Here is a 15,950-nt window from a genome sequence, read left to right as displayed (position 1 = left end):
ACGGATAACTATAAAATCCATGCTAAGTGCGTTGATGAAAAGAAAACCCAAGAAGGAAAGAGAAGTCAGAGAACATTCATTTTCTCTAACTCTAAAATGAACTGAAAGAAGACTCAACATGTTGTCACTGCTGGCTGTTGAGTAGAAGCTTGTTAAAGACCTGGACTTGGTGGATGAGTTTGAAAAGCAAGAAGGAAGCCAGTCGCCTGAGGTAAGTTTGCCTTCTGTGTATGCCTGAGGCTACACAAATACTTATAACGGATGTGTAATCTAGTAATGTATGTGGGTTTTTTTTTTGGAATGTGTTGGTTTGCAGTAAGGGGCTGTCAGGGCTCCATGTTTTGGGGACTGTGGCCATGCATTCAGTGGTACATAGAAATTTATTGCAATCAGTGGTGGCTAGTGTTTTTTGGTACTGTATCTACACCAATCAGTCATAACATTAAAACCACCTACCTAATATTGTGTAGGTCCCCTTTGTGCAGCCAAAACAGATCTGACCCAACGAAGCATGGACTCCACAAGACCTCTGCTGTGGTATTTGGCACCAAGACTTTAGCAGTGGATCCTTTAAGTCCTGTATGGTGCGAGGTGGGGTCTCCATGGATTGGACTTGTTTGTCCAGCACATCCCACAGATGCTCTATTGGATGCATTATTCTGCTGAAAGAGGCCACTGCCATTAGGGAATACCATTGCCATGAAGGGGAATACTTGGTCTGTAACAATGTTTAGGTAGGTGGTACATGTCAACCTAACATCCACATGAATGCCAAGACCCAAGTTTCCCAGCAGAACATTTCTCAGAGATCGGCTTGCCTTCTTTCCATATCATAGCCAGCATTAACTTTTTCAGCAATTTGTGCTACAGTAGCTCTTCTGTGGTCTCTGACCAGATGAGCTAGCCTTTGCTCCCCACGTGCCTTCAGTGAGCCTTGGGCACATGTGACCCTGTTGCCAGTTCACTGGTTGTCCTTCTTTGGAACACTTTTGGTAGGTGCTAACCACTGCATACTGGGAACACCCCACAAGACCTTCCGTTTTGGAGATGCTCTGACCAAGTTGCCTAGCCATCACAATTTGGCCCTCGTCAAAGTTGCTTAGATCATTACACTTGCCTATTTTTCCTGCTTCCAACATATCAACCTCAAGAACTGACTGTTCACTTGTTACCTAATATATCCCACCCCTTGACAGTTGACATTGTAACAAGATAATCAATGTTATTCATTTCACCTGTCAGTGGTTTTAATTTAATGGCTAATCGGTGTATATACCTGTGTGTATTCTTTTTTATCTGTTTTATCTTTCATCCGTGGTCTGGCCTCCTGTTTAATTCATACATAAGAGCATCAAAAGGTATTTTCAAAGTCAGGTCAACAAAATTCATAGCGTCTGTCATGTTGCGCTAAATTGCAGCTAAGCTGCTAACTACCTAGCTGAATTTCTCTGAAGAAGGTAGTGACCAGTGGTGTAAAGTAACGAATTACAAATACTCTCGTTACTGTAATTGAGTAGTTATTCTCAGGAATTGTACTTTATTAAGTAGTTTAAAAACAGTGTACTTTTACTTGAGTACATTTTTAGTGCTGTATCGGTACTTTTACTGCGCTACTTTCCCTCAATCTGCCGTCCCTACTTTATAGGTTTATTTTTTTCCTGTCACCGCTGATTGGCTAAGGAGAACAATCGGTCCCGTCATTCCCGTCGAATCAAATCGCGCATAGAAAACTTGCGTCACACAGACTTCAAGACACCTGGCGCCAATTTAGTTTAATCATGGAGGAGGGAGGAAGTGTGGTGGATGCTTCAACATGCAAATACAGCACTTCAGCATCCTTGGCCACACCTGAAGCAGCTTTTTGCAGTGAAGACGAAGAAGGGTAATTGTGTCATTATGTTATGTCAACTTCGCCTGCCTAGACCAGTTGAAATATCGGCATTCAAGAATTCTTCCTCTAATTTAAAAAAAAAACACATCGAGGTAAGTTTTGAATATCTGCTAAGTATCATATCTTAAATATGTTAAATGGTATAATAAAAGTCACAACCAATATAGAGCGGGGGGCGTAAATACGCAATTTTTCTGGGAAAGTGTATTCATGTAGAGGTTTTATGAGCCAATAGCTACATTTACATGGACACTTTTTGTTTCAATCGGAATGAAATCAATCAGATTGATTAATCCGATCGCAGTGTTTACAAGAATGCTGAATAAAGTAATCAGGTTGATATGCGCGTTTACATGACAGAATCTTCTGACATGCGCAAAGTGCACGATTACACGTTTCCAGCCGTTCCAACATGCAGATACTAGCAGCCACTCTCTCGCCATTGCTTCTTTTTTCGTTTTAAAAAGCAGACTTAACATTTGCCTATTTCAGCTGCTAATTAGAAGACGACGAGCGCGTGATGTTTTGTGCGGTACTGCATGTATTTATCAAGCAATTAAAATGCCCCTTCCCGAGCCCAGAGCAAGGCGCCTGTGGATGAGGGTCCGACGCAAGGACTGGTGGGGCGACGTCGTCTTGCACCACTTCACAGACGAGGAGTGGAAGGAGAATTGTAGGATGACACGACAGTCATTTATGACACTCTGCACAGCCGTGCGTCATACGTCATTACGTGTTTGTACGTCATTGCACATGCGCAGAACTATCTGGTTTAATTTTCAACCCGATGAAGTGTTTACATGTCCTCTCCATCGGATTAGAAAAGGTTTAAACCACCCCTTACGACCCGAATGAAATTCTAATCGGTTTTGGCCAATTCATTCCGATTGACGTGTTTACATGTGACTTTTTAGATCTGATTGTGCTTCTAGTCCAATTACGATCGGATTATTAGTGTCCATGTAAACGTAGCTAATGTGAATTAGGGATGTACCGAACATTTGGCAGCCAAAAAATAGCACAAAAACTGCTGGACACCCTTAGCTTGTTAGCCAGGGTTCAAAGTGCACCTATCGTTAACCTATCGTCACAGCTGTGTTTTTGCCTCTTACAGAGGTTTCACTCAGCATATAAACACATTAACCTGCTTTCTGTCGGCTTATTATCGGTGCATATATTGTATAATGTAATGTGTTCACATGGCGATTTAAAATTGTAGTCCATGAATAGCAAGTAACTTTTATAGTTTTATAGTTAAATCATGTTTGTTTGTTTTTTAAATGATGCGAGCAAAAGTTTTTATCAGTGGTTACAAATGTGAGTTACTCAGTTTTGAAGTGTATTCTTTTTTTTTTTTTTTTTTTTTCCAGAGAAAACATCCATCGAAATTAAAGTAGTACAATGAATGTGTCTTGAAAAGAAAAAACTCAGAAGAACAGAGGTGTGATTTAGCTGTGAAACAGATGAAGATTAAAGACTACTCCATGTCATGCAGGCAAGTTACTCAGTCCACAATTGACAGGCTTGTAGTTGAGTTTGTCTGTGAAAGCCTTCAGCCATTAACCATAGTTGAACTTCCAACATTCAAAAATCTAATCCATACAATGCAACGTAGCTGTACAGTTATGTCCAGACCAACTGTGAAGTTGAGAATCGAGGAAGCAGCCGCAAAGGTGAAAAAAAAAAACATCATTTGCTGAAATGGTAAAAGTCAGCTCTATAGGTACCACTACTGATTGTTGGACAGCTCGACAACGGAGTTACATCGGTGTAACCGCACACTGGATCGATGAATCTACACTGGAAAGAAGGTCTGCTTCAATTGCCTTTAGACGCTTGAAAGGATCACATACGTTTGATTTGCTTGCAGGGACCCTGGATGACATCCACTCGGAATATGGCATCTCAGGAAAAATAGTCAGAACAACAACTGATAGTGGATCATTAAAGCATTTAAGGTGTATGGTGAGCAGAGTCAGCAAGAGTTGATTGGTGCTGACTCTGCTGAGGCAGTGACACTGGAGAGTGAGGAAGATGCAGAAGGAGTTGAGGTTCAGGACACCTGTTCTATTTTAAATACTAACAGTGGGTTGGAGTATCATCTACCCAAGTATCAGCGTTGCACGTGTTATCTTCTTAATTTGGTGGCTACTGTGGATGCTTCCAAGGCAGAGGACAGCAGTGAGGTATATAAGAAGCTTACCTGTTCAACGTTTGCGAAATGCCAGGCATTATACGATAAAACCAGCCGGTCTGCCATCAATGGCAGATCGTCCAAGAAGAATGTAAGCTGCAGTTCATTCAGCCCAACCACACAAGATGGAATTCGGTGTACAATGCGGATCCTAAAGGAGCAGGGAGAAGCATCCCTTCGGAATGTATGTGCAGCATTCAAAATGAACATGTAAGTCTGTTTGCTCAATCTGACATTGTTCTAATTGGAGTACTTGAACATCCTTCAATCTGAAACAAACACTCAGATGGGGTGGCTGCTTCCCACCATCTACCTTCTTGATTCCAAGATCAAATAGATGGAGGCTTCAGTCAAGGTATGTCTTCCCCTTATTCATGCTCTGCAGCAGCGTCTACAAAAGCGCTTTGGGGAGTTTATGGAAGATCCGGAACTCATCAGTGCTGCAATTCTTCTTCCAAAATTCAAAACAAGGCCCACATCATAAAAGCAGGTAAGATGTTCCTAATTTGTACATGAATACAGATTATTTGATGAAATGGATATTATGCCAATTTCTGTTAGAGTGAGAACATGCAGCATTTTGTTTTTTGATGTCAGGAGTCATGGGTACATTTTGCTTATCCCACTTGTAACTGTTCCTCTACTGTGTATGGTTTTGTGTGGAGTTAAGCTATTGGTTCAATATTTATTTACTTGCCTGCTGTAGCACAGTCAGACTGTGGAACAGTGTTAGAAAAGGGTATTGAGGGGTTATAGGGTAATAAATGCAGCAGGGCTTATGCAGCAAGTGAACGGTTTTATTTAATTTCTAAACTATCCATGACAACCGCAAAAGTTGGTCCATAACACACTAGTAAACATGCCATAGTTTGTCTATCGGCATTATGCACAATTATTATTAATGTTTGTGTGTATGGTAGGTATGGATTACATCCTGCATTATCTTGATGTCATTAAGGGCACCCAGCAAAACGAATCACAATGTGATGCCTCTGATGAGGATGACTTCTTTTCTTCCATTAAGACTGTTCCATCCCCAACTGCATCTGAATTGGATGGGTACTTGGCTTGTGCCTCAGAAGAGATGGGCCTGCTTCACTCATTTCCTTTGGTGAAAAAGCTAAGCCTCAAACTGAACACACCCTTGCCTGCCTCTGCAGCATGTGAGTGCCTTTTTAGCTGTGCTGGGCAGCTGTTTACACCTAAACGAGCAAGTCTGGACAGTACAAATTTTGAGAATCAGCTCATTTTAAAACTGAACAGCAAATTCAATTTTTTTTTTTTTTTAAACTGAGAAACATCCATAAAAGAGAATGACACTGTAAGCTACACTTTTAATTTGCAGGGTATAATGTGGAATAACATTCACAGCATAATACTCACTACTCATTACTCTTGAGTACTTTTAAAAGGGCTACTTTTTACTTGTACTTTGAGTAGTATTTAGGACAGGTACTTTTACTCTACTCGCACTACATTTTTTGGGAAGTAATAGTACTTTTACTTGAGTATGCTTTTTCAGTACTCTTTCCACCATTGCTGCCAATATGTATGTTTGTGATGTCACTTTTGTTCATTATCATTTCAATGATTGGCAGTTGGTTGAGAGGTTCAGTTCCTTTGAGAGATCTCCCAATCATCATATGGAGAAGCCAGGTGGGACAAGTGAAGACAATAAACACAGTAAACGTTGAGATGTGTTTTTCTATGCAAAGCCACCACCTTTTAACCCCCAGTGAAGTGGTGAAGCGAAGCAGACACAAAATTATGTATTAAAAGCTTGTTGTCCAATGAGTGTTACTCCTCCACCCATTAAAACACAGTACAGATGAATCTGCCATAGAAGCCTGTAGAAGCTGTGCTTCACTGGATTCCTACTGGCGCTGTTTCAGGGGCTTCAGAGAAGATTTTCATGCAGGCTGCCCTGTCCACCGAAAACAGTTTGTGTTAAATGAAAAAAAGAAAAACAACAGTGCGATATTGTAGTGAAATATTTAATCATTTGATATTGGTAACATATTTAATTTCACAAAGAGTGATGAATAATACAGACACATTTCATTGCTGCATTTTAATGAAATTTTAGGGAAAAGTGGCATGTGACTCTTGTTAGTAATATACTTCTTATATCAAAGGTTTGCTTAAAATAAAATCACTTTGCTTCAGATTTTATTACAGACGAACAAACAAACAAGCATCAAGTCAGTGTTTCCCAATCCTGTGTAATACTGTACTGCATATTTTAACCCACCAGCTACAATCATAACAACGCTTCTTTAAAGTGATGCCGTATGGCACAATAAATGGCACAATCATTTTCAACCACAAAGATCCTTCCATGTGATAGTGAGATATACAATGGGAAATTATTTGTTTATTGTTTGTTTATTATCCTCTGTGGCACCAACACATTTGCTAGCAGATGCAGTGAAGTGTTCAGAAATATACAGTAGTATCCCACAGTATCCCATTAGTATCCCACAGCTTTCAATGTTTTATACTGAGGAAAGGTAGTAATCTTCTTACAGGGAAATGTGAGCTGGTGAGAGATTACTAGCTAGCGGAATTAGTCCTGGTGTGATGGTCCTTTGATACAAAAGTAAACAACCAAGCTTAACCAAGCTAAGCTATGCTTGTAAAACTTCACCTTTATGGCTTCACTCTGTGGCATACCTATTGCAGACAGTATGTACCTACTCTATATTAATGCCCCAAACAATTGCTTCTGAAGTGAATGCTTCAGAATTTCTTCAGAATCAGAAGTCTTCAGAATCAGACAAAGCAGCAGAAAAACTGCCTAACAATCAATCCCATCAATGCTTTATTAAAGAAATTATTGAAGAATTCAAAAAATATACACTGAATAGTTTGCTTGACCTTTAGCATGTTGATTTGGTGTCTGTCCATTATGTAAAAGCAGGGTTTTGAGCTCAGGATACTGTGTGGAGTTTCACTTGATATACTCAGGTCCACATAGGATTCCTCTGGGTTCTCTGGTTTCCTCCCACCTCCCAGAAACATACCATTAGGTGGATTGGCTATGCTAAACTGCCCTTAGGTGTGACTGAGTGTGTCAATGCGTGTACATGGTGTCCTGCAATGGCATCCTATCCAGGCTGCATTCCTGCCTCATGCTCAGTGTTCCAAGGATAGACTCCAGCACAATCCTGACCTAGATAAAGCAATCACTGAAGATGAACAAATGAATGTGAAAGCAGGTGATATGTAAAACAAGGCAAATCATAGAGAAAATCTTTGTAGGTCCAGCAATAGTGTTGTACACTATATGGCCAAAAGTATGTGGACACTTGACCAACACACCCATATGTGCTTGTTGAACATCCCATTCCAGATTTAGTCTCCCTTTGCTTTTACAATAACCTCTTATTTGTTCTGGGATGGATTTCCACTAGATTTTGGAGTGTCGCTGTGGCATTTGTGCCCATTCAGCCACAAGAGCATTAGTGAGGTTGGGCACTGATGTTGAGTGAGGAGGCCTGGGGTGCAGTCAGCATTCTAATTCATTGAGGTCAGGGATCTGTGCACGCCACTTCTTCAACCCCAACCCTGGCAAACTGTCTTAATTGACCTCGCTTTGTGCTGGAACAGGTTCCCCTTCAGGAACTCGAGCTGCTTTGAACCGCTATGGGAACGCCTTCAGCGTGACCGCGCTCTGAATTACATATGTAATCAGTCTAATTAATGGTGAGACGTCACAGGCGGGGTGATGGAACGACCCGGAAGCATAAAAGCCCGAGCGGCATGCGCCACGCTAGCTTCTGTCATTCAGCAAGCGCTCTATGTCATATTGTCTGTCATATTGTTTGTTTATTTTGTGTTGTTGGCGGCATGTCTAAGGCCATAGACAAAACGAAACACCGGAAGGGCGAGATTAGCGGACAGCATTTTAGGCTGTGTGTCCCTCCCTGCCCGCGTTATATCACGGGCGGTGATACACACAGCCTTTGCGTTGTCTGTTTGGGAGCGGAGCACGGAAGGCTCTCTTCGAGGAGGGAGCCTTCACTCGCGAGCCTCGTGGTGCCGGCCGTCTGCATTCGTGGGGCTCGCAGCTAGATCTGGCGGAGGGAATGGAGACGGGCGAGCCCTTTTCTCCTTCCTCACCCTCCAGATCTACCGTCCGCTCCCTGGGTTTGGAAGCACGCTCTGTGGTTTCTTCCCCCGGGGAGCGGGCCCGGCGCTCCACCTGTCTTCCTCCGAGGAGGTTGACGTGGAGGGCGCCGATCCTGAGCCGCAGTCTCCCCAATATGAGGAGCTGCTGGAGGTGGTTTCGCGGGCCGTCACTAAGTTGAGTATCGACTGGCCCGCTGAGACTTGGGTTTCGCCGGCGAGGTCGAAGCTCGATGAGCACACCGAGGTGTCGAGGTCGTAGGACAGGCCCTTTTCCGCCCGTCTATTGACTCCCGCCTCCTCTCGTTATGCTAACGTGGCGGGGCTTGACGTGGCTGGTTATAGGACGATGCCCAGGGTTGAACAGACGCTAGCATGCTATCTGTCCCCTGACGCGGCATCGTCCCTGAAGCCTCCGGTGCTGCCCACTAAGCGTACCACCTCGGCGCTCGTGGGCAAAGCGTATGCGGCAGCGGGTCAGGCCGGTGCGTGTCTGCACACTATGGGCGTCTTACAGGCGTACAAGGCCGACCTGCTCAAAGAGCTGGATGAGGGGGAGATGCCGTCTGAGCACCTGGAGGAGCTCAGGCGGGCCGCCGACCTTTCCCTCCGCGCCACCAAGGAGACCGTCCGTGCTATCGGCCGGTCTATGGCAGTCCTGGTGGCGGCGGAGAGGCACCTTTGGCTGACAGTGCCCTCGGGAGGCCGGTCTGCCAACCCTGCCACCTACGGTGCTTCAGGGCGCAGCGGTCTCCGGCGAGCGCTTCTCCCAGCTCCCGCCCGGCAACGTAGCGGGTCTGGGAGGCTCACGGCCTCCTTGGAGGCCTGCTGAGCAGCTAGCCCGGGCGTTCCCTGTCAGTTCGCCGCTCCAGGGCGCCAAGCTAGCCGCTTCTGTCATGCCAGAGGTCAGTCTCGAGAGGCTGATCCCCTTAGTGAGCTTTCTGGCAGCGTGGAAACTTCTGCCGAATGTGTCTCAGTGGGTCCTGCATACCATAGAGAGAGCCTACCAAATCCAGTTCGGCTTTCCTCCGCCTCGTTTCTCCGGGGTTCTTCCCACCTTGGTGGGCCCCGTGCAGGCTCTGGTGATGGAAAAGGAAGTGTGCACTCTCCTGAGGAAGGAGGCCATCGAGGTGGTCCCTCCTCACGACAGAGAGTCTGGCTTTTACAGCTGCTACTTCATTGTTCCCAAGAAGGATGGGGGGCTGCGTCCTATCTTGGACTTGCGGCAGTTGAACCTCTCAGTCGCTCGACTGAAGTTCAGGATGCTCACGGTCACTCAGGACGTGCCTCAGATCAGGTCCGCACCTTCACGAAGTGTGTGGATGCTGCTCTGGCTCCTATGCGACTCCGCATACTGAACTATATCGACGATTGGTTGATATTAGCTCGATCGGAGCAGTTGGCGGTTCGGCATCGAGATGCCGTTCTCACCCACGTGAAGAAACTGGGGTTAAGGCTAAACGCCGGGAAAAGTGTGCTTTTTCCGGTTCAGAGAACCACTTACCTGGGCGTGGTGTGGGATTCGACCACGATGCAGGCGCGTTTGTCTCCCGCTCGGATAGAGTCGATCCGCACGGCAGTCGCGAGACTGAGGGAAGGCCGGTCACTCACTGTCAAGCAGTTCCAGAAACTGCTGGGGTTGATGGCAGCAGCGTCCATCGTAATACCCTTTGGCCTGTTATATATGAGGCCTTTACAGTGGTGGCTCAAGACCAGGGGGTTCTCCCTGAGGGGAAATCCGCTTCGGATGATCAGAGTCACGAGGCGGTGCCTGTGGGCTCTATACATGTGGAGGAAGCCTGGCTTCTTGTCTCAGGGCCCGGTGCTGGGAGCTCCTGGTCGCCGCGTAATGCTAGCGACGGACGCGCCCCTCACTGGTTGGGGAGCGGTCATGAGTGGCCGCTCAGCCCGTGGTCTGTGGAGTGGCCGCCGTCTCACTTGGCACATCAACTGCCTGGAGATGCTGGCCGTGCTTCTAGCACTAAAACATTTTCTCCCGGACCTAAGAGGTCGTCACGTGTTGGTGCGCACCGACAACATGGCAGTGGCCTATTACATCAACCACCAGGGAGGTCTGCGTTCGCGCCCCCTTTACAGGCTGGCGCTCCAGATCCTTGTGTGGTCCCAGGGAAAGCTCCTCTCGCTGAGAGCAGCTTATATCCCTGGCCGTCTCAATACGGGAGCAGACACCCTGTCGAGGCAGGGGCCGATCCCCGGGGAATGGAGACTCCACCCCGAGGTGGTGGAGCAGATATGGCAGGTGTTTGGTCGAGCTCAGGTTGACCTGTTTGCGACGCAGGAGACGTCGCACTGCCCCCTTTGGTTCTCTCTGACTCATCCAGCTCCCCTGGGACTGGATGCTATGGCACAGGCTTGGCCGAGGCTGCATCTGTACGCCTTTCCTCCGGTCGCTCTGCTCCCGGGAGTTCTGGAGAGAGTGCGCTGGGACGGGGTCCGCCTGTTGCTAGTAGCCCCGTTCTGGCCGGGCCGAGCGTGGTTCTCGGACCTGATTTCCCTTCTCGACGGCTCTCCATGGGAGATTCCCGTCAGGAGGGACCTCCTCTCACAGGCAGGGGGCGACATTCTTCACCTCCGCCCGGAGTTGTGGAAGCTTTGGGTGTGGCCTCTGAGGGGGCACAACTCAGAGCTTCCGGTCTCTCAGCCGAGGTTGTTGAGACCATCCTCCAGTCCAGAGCTCCCTCAACGAGGAAACTGTATGCCTTGAAGTGGAAACTTTTCACTTCCTGGTGCGGAGACCGCCAGCTCGATCCTGTTCACTGCCCGGTTGGTACAGTGCTGGAGTTCTTGCAGGCCCGGCTCTTCGCGGGGCTGACCCATTCCACCCTGAAGGTGTACGTGGCGGCCATTGCGGCCTACCACGCCCCTCTTGGTGGCCAGTCAGTGGGCAGGCACCCCCTGGTTACACGTTTCCTCCGCGGTGCGCTGAGGCTGAGGCCTCCAGTGCGATCTCGGGTCCCTCCGTGGAACCTGGCCGTGGCCGTCTCTTGACGTTAAAAACTGCCTTTCTTTTGGCTATTTCCTCTCTGAGGAGAGTGGGGGATCTTCAGGCCCTCTCGGTGGCCCCTTCCTATTTAGACTTTGTGCCCGGTTTGGCCAAAGCGTTCTTGTACCCCCGAGCGGGGTACGTACCGAAAGTCCCCTCCTCGGCACCACGGCCAGTCGTGCTGCAGGCCTTCTGCCCTCCTCCCTTTCGGGAGCCCGACCAACGGAAGCTCAACTGTACGTGTCCAGTGCGAGCACTGGACGCGTACGTCCACAGAACTGCCCTGTGGAGGAAGGACCAATTGTTTGTATGCTTTGGTCCCCCTAAGAGGGGTCGTCCTGCTACTAAGCAGACCCTCAGCCGGTGGATCGTGGAAGCCACGTCCCTGGCCTACAAGTCCTCTGGTCTCCCCTCGCCCCTGGGGGTCAAGGCTCATTCGACCCGAGGTGTGGCGGCCTCCAAGGCCTTCTTGGCAGGTGCGTCCATGCAGGACATCTGCGACGCGGCGGGTTGGTCCACGCCCCTCACTTTTACCAGGTTCTATGGCCTGGATATGCGAGCCACTCCTGGCTCTTCTGTCCTTTTGCCTTAGCTGTGCCTTTCCCACACTAGGCAGGGATTTGTAAGTCTGGCGGCGTGGGCATACTTGTTCCCATAGCGTTTCGACGCAGCTCGAGTTCCTGAAGGGGAACGTCTCCAGGTTACGTATGTAACCATGGTTCCCCGAAGGGAACGAGACACTGCGTCTCAGTGCCACACTTCCGGCATCCCTGCTGCGCTTGCCTCATTTCTTGAAAGCTAGCGCGGCGCATGCCGCTCGGGCTTTTATGCTTCCGGGTTATTCCGTCACCCCGCCCGTGACGTCTCGCCATTAATTAGACTAATTAGACATGTAATTCAGAGCGCGGTCACGCTGAAGGCGTTCCCATAGCGTTTAGACGCAGCGTCTCGTTCCCTTCGGGGAACCATGGTTACATACGTAACCTGGAGACGTTTGGTCTCATTAGTTCAAATGAAAGGAAATTGTAATGTTAGGGCATACAAAGACATTCTATACAATCGTGTGCTTCCAAATTTTGGGGAAGGCTTACACATGGCTGTGATGGTCGGCTGTCTACATACTTTTGGCCATATAGCGTATTCGATGAAATTTCATTTATGTTACAAATGTTTGAAACAAGTTCCCAGCTGATTTTATTTCCAGTCCACCCTTTTTGTATGCTGTATTGTGTTGCCGATCTGAGATCACATTTGGATATCTCTGGCATAGCTAGAGAGGAAATCTATATAACCTATGTGAAGCTGGACCCGGCTTGGACCTGTTTTGCAGACTGTGTGAATGCCATGTTTGCGTGTTCCATGCACCAGGAGGCGCCATTGTATAACAACACAACTATATGTCAGGAAGAATAGCAAATGCACAACCACATAGAGCAGCACTTTCCTATGTCTTTAATGTTCAAATGAATGTGCTGAATGAAATTAACTGCATGCTGCTATACTAATCCTAAACTACTTAATTCATTGAATTTATCATTGACATCTAGGTATTTATGCATTAAAGACTGCGTAGGGCCTTTCTTCATTCTCCAGTATAGCAGGTATAGTAAGTATGGGTACCAAACAGCTTTTCTCTACATTCAGAAATGTCTTCCTGTTTGACATATAGGCATATACCTTACATACAGTGTACTACAGATGGTGTATAAGACCATGTCATATGTAGTGTCCATTATAGAACTTAGGAAGTTATCACTTCACATTTCTTCATATTTCAGACAAGTGATTTGTCTAATTGCTAAGGTTTTAGTAGCTCTGAGTTACTGAATGAACGGGTGTGGGTTCAAATTGTGGGTCCAGAAAACCACTGTTGGTGTTTTGAGAAAGATCCTTTTTCCTTCAATAGCTCAGCTCAGTGTGGATTGTATTCTGTGGATTGTATATAATTAACAGATCATTGATGAAAGCTAGTCTCTTTGAGAACATTTTCAACCCAGTTATACCGTAATGTTTTACTACTTTGTGTACAGGTTTGCTACAAAATCTATTACAGGTGTTTCAGGCTTATGCAATAATCAGTGAAGCTACCCTACCACAAACTTTAACCATATAAAGTATTTATCGTTTTTCTCTGTGTTCAGATCACTGATGTGAGAATGGGGTCAGGAAAGATGCAACACCTTTGGTGAACACATGCAGAAAATGTGGACTTGTATTCATGACAGGTTAGACACAAAATGGACAGATGAAAAGGAGAGAGACTGTTGTTGCTGAGTCCTTTACATTTTCTTATTTCTACCACTTAGCAGCAGAGGCATGTGTGTGTGTGATCAATGGATAGAGGCTTTGGAGCACAAGCATTTATTTTGTGCTGTCAGACTCGGTGACCCTCGGGCCAGACATCCACCCATCCCACACTTTCCCTGCTTCTGCCTCCTATAACACACCATGAAATTATGGTGCTCCACAAGCATTGTGATCAAAATGGCTCATTTCACACCATTTGTTCTGTGTCCTCAAACCATTTTCCATATCAAAAACTGGTCATTGTCAGCAGTCGGGGTGTGGGTATATTTAAATTGGGGTGCATTTATGTGATTTATGTCGAGTGTGAGTAGAGAGAGGCTGAGGTTAAAGGTAATGTGTATCATAAAAGATGAAATGAGAAAAGCATTCTCCGAAGAGGATTATCACATAGCTGTTACGAATGGGAACAATTTGAAGTTCACATTCCCCTGCTGTTCCTAAACTTCCGTACCTCTAGCAAATGTGAGAGGGTGTGTATCGTCCCTTTCTATGCAACACAGTGCAATGGCAGCCTCTAATCTTCTTACCGTATTCACTCCATCTCTACAGAGCACACACGGGGGAGAGAGAGAGAGAGAGAGAGAGAGAGAGCAGAGGTTACAACAGCATGCTCTCGGTTTTATTTGGTTGTTGCTAGGTGACCATTAATCTATAGTTAAATACAAAGACCCTGACACTCACCCTGAGTGAAGGAGGCAATTAGGAAAATGGAAAAACTGAGACATCTTTAAATACATTGTTTGAGAAGGAAAAAAAGAACTATTTTAACCCAGTGACTGTTGGGAGAGAAATAGCATAAACATCTGAAAACAAAGCATGGCTGGCTAGTGTAATGGCACGCACACCGTGCCACTGATTAGCGGCTCCCTGTTGCCACAGCAACCGTGGGGCAGTCAGCTCCAAGGTGACATGCCACTTAACGCCCTAGAATGCCATCGAAGGCCACAAGGGAGCAGCAGCACCCGTTTCAACAAAACACCATGAACCACAGCATTGTAAGTACGTGTCTGTACATAATGCCAGGTGGTCCTTGATGCAGTTGTCCTGATGGTCCTTGATAATTGACAATATAATCTACAGTGCATTATGCTTCTGTATGCAACTGCCTTGTCAACCATGTTGTAAACACTTATCAGGTCAGATGAGGTCCTACACGTGACCCACTGTCCAGAGGGGAGTGTAATTTTGAAGGAGATAAAATGTAGAGCAGAAGAGAAGGTAAAGGCGACTGAGATTATCTCCATCTGTTCCATGTACGAGAACAAGAGAGATAGTGTGTGTGTGTGTGTGTGTGTGTGTGTGTGTGTGTGTGTGTGTGTGTGAGAGAGAGAAAGCGTGAGTGAGAGAGAGCGACAGTGGGAGAGGTGACGTTTAATGCGAGATGGATTTTGACTGACAGCAATAAACTCTCTAAAAAAAATAATTGCTTCCACAGTTATTTGCCTAGCTTTATGGTATCTCTGGCATACCAGACATTTTGAACCAGCAAAAAAAAGACTGTGTCTGTACAGCAAAAATGGTCATTACTGCTCATCTGTACGGGATCACAACTCAGCTCTTGCCTTGTGGGTTCACACAGTTTGTATCAATATAGCTGAATTAGATGGGCAAGCAACTAGATAGGATAAGCAATTTTACCTGAGTGATTCACTGAACACACTCCACATAGAACCATTTTGGGGGTCTTTGTCTTCTTGTTATTGGGGAGGAACTATTTTTGATGTCAGACTGAACCAGTGGTGTAGCCAGTAATTAATTTCAGAGGGGTTAGAAAATATGTAAGGAGTAAAACATGACAGAGTGTGCTGTTATAGGAAAATAATCAATGACAGGGTGGTGTGATGCAGAAGTGGAGGGCCTTTATCACCCGATGTTGATTATTTTCCAATAACAGCATATCCAGAAGTGTTTTATTCCTCTTATACCCCAGCAATTATACTTTTTTTTAATCCATTTATAGTTACATTTAATGTTGTGCAACATTCACAAAACAAGTTAGTTCCTGTTATCACTTACATTATAACAGCTAGAAACAGCTGTTCCCTCACCAGCCTTTTTTCTCTTGTTTGAAGTTTGTGTATCTTGTCATGTTATAGAAAAACCACAAACTCCTCCATCCTAAAGATCTTCCCAAGGTGGAAAACATAAAAGAAAATATTATCTCTGATTGTTACAAAGATCTGACACGGGAGACTCCTTCCAAAAATGCTAAATAAATGTCTCCTCACAGAGTACTTCACCATATCAATCATTGCACTTGTTTGCACATTTTTTAATTCAGATGATGTGGATCATTCACCATATAAGTCCTTGTTGTTTATAAGTTGTTACTATAGAATCAATTAGAATGAGCACATTAACATAGACTGTTACTTATCTTGCAGCCAGAACTACTGTTAACACCTTCTGACCGATCAAGCATTCTA

General features: G+C 45.9%; 1 long non-coding RNA gene across 1 annotated transcript in view; it reads right to left on the bottom strand.

Annotated features, from left to right (window-relative positions):
• Positions 1–6,099: 6,099 nt before the first annotated feature.
• LOC117599216 (uncharacterized) overlaps positions 6,100–15,950 on the bottom strand; it is a 63,598-nt gene continuing 53,747 nt past the window's right edge. Inside the window, exon 5 of the long non-coding RNA XR_008304345.1 lies at positions 6,100–7,257. This is a non-coding gene — a long non-coding RNA (uncharacterized LOC117599216). The remainder of the gene's footprint in view (positions 7,258–15,950) is intronic.

The sequence above is a fragment of the Pangasianodon hypophthalmus genome, chromosome 16 (assembly GCF_027358585.1).
Source record: "Pangasianodon hypophthalmus isolate fPanHyp1 chromosome 16, fPanHyp1.pri, whole genome shotgun sequence".
NCBI lineage: Eukaryota > Metazoa > Chordata > Actinopteri > Siluriformes > Pangasiidae > Pangasianodon > Pangasianodon hypophthalmus.
This window is presented reverse-complemented; position numbering and strand designations above follow the sequence as displayed.